The sequence below is a fragment of the Morone saxatilis genome, unplaced genomic scaffold (assembly GCF_004916995.1).
Source record: "Morone saxatilis isolate NCDOM2014 unplaced genomic scaffold, NCSU_SB_2.0 Contig21, whole genome shotgun sequence".
Lineage (NCBI taxonomy): Eukaryota > Metazoa > Chordata > Actinopteri > Moronidae > Morone > Morone saxatilis.
The window spans coordinates 9,084,442-9,085,131 of NW_023339774.1; the positions used below are offsets into that span (position 1 = coordinate 9,084,442).

The 690-nt window shown below is 40.9% G+C and overlaps 1 protein-coding gene across 4 annotated transcripts in view; it reads right to left on the reverse strand.

Moving 5' to 3' along the window:
• The window catches only part of LOC118332400 (ATP-dependent RNA helicase DHX8-like), a gene marked incomplete at its 3' end in the record, with an annotated part of 36,009 nt that overhangs the window by 29,654 nt on the left and 5,665 nt on the right, over positions 1-690 (reverse strand).

The following is a 690-nucleotide window of genomic DNA, read 5'->3' on the forward strand; positions in this document are numbered from 1 at the left end:
GAAGATACAAATACATATGCACACACAAGGATTCTAGAAGCACGATTTTCAAGAAGCAGCACTGGCATTTGAATTGCGCATATATAGTAAACTGCGAATGAGTGCCGCGTGTGTATGCTTCTGGCAGGAGACAAAACATAGGCAATTCTTTTTAGAACAAAATGCCCTTTGAAGTTAAAGAGATCTATGCTCAACCTTGACGAGATGACATAGCCAATTCATCTAGCGTCTCTCAAACAAAAGCCCGCAGATAGAGGAGGAGGATGGTGCTCAATCTCCCTAAGAACATGACTGAGATTGAATGTCAGATGTCGAAATGCAACATTGATTTACAGCTCTCTTTATTGTGCCTCAAGAGGGGGTAGCGAAGAGACAAGGAGCGTGGGATAAATAAATAGACCTATGAGACAATGACAAGAGAGAGATTTTTATTAAGCGTATGTCTTTAATGAGCTTATAATAAGACATGCCTATTATATATATATATATATACAGTATCCATTCTTTCAGAAATCAATGCAGTGCTGTTCTGAAACGTGCGTCAAGCTCTGTGTTGTTGTCTACTTGGATGCGAGTGCCACTGCTATCAGAGTCCCTTTAAATTACTGAGGAGCACGAGTGTATGAGATGCAGGTGAGCTAACATGACCATGGCGCCGCCTAATAAGAGAAAAATCTGTAACAGGACGAC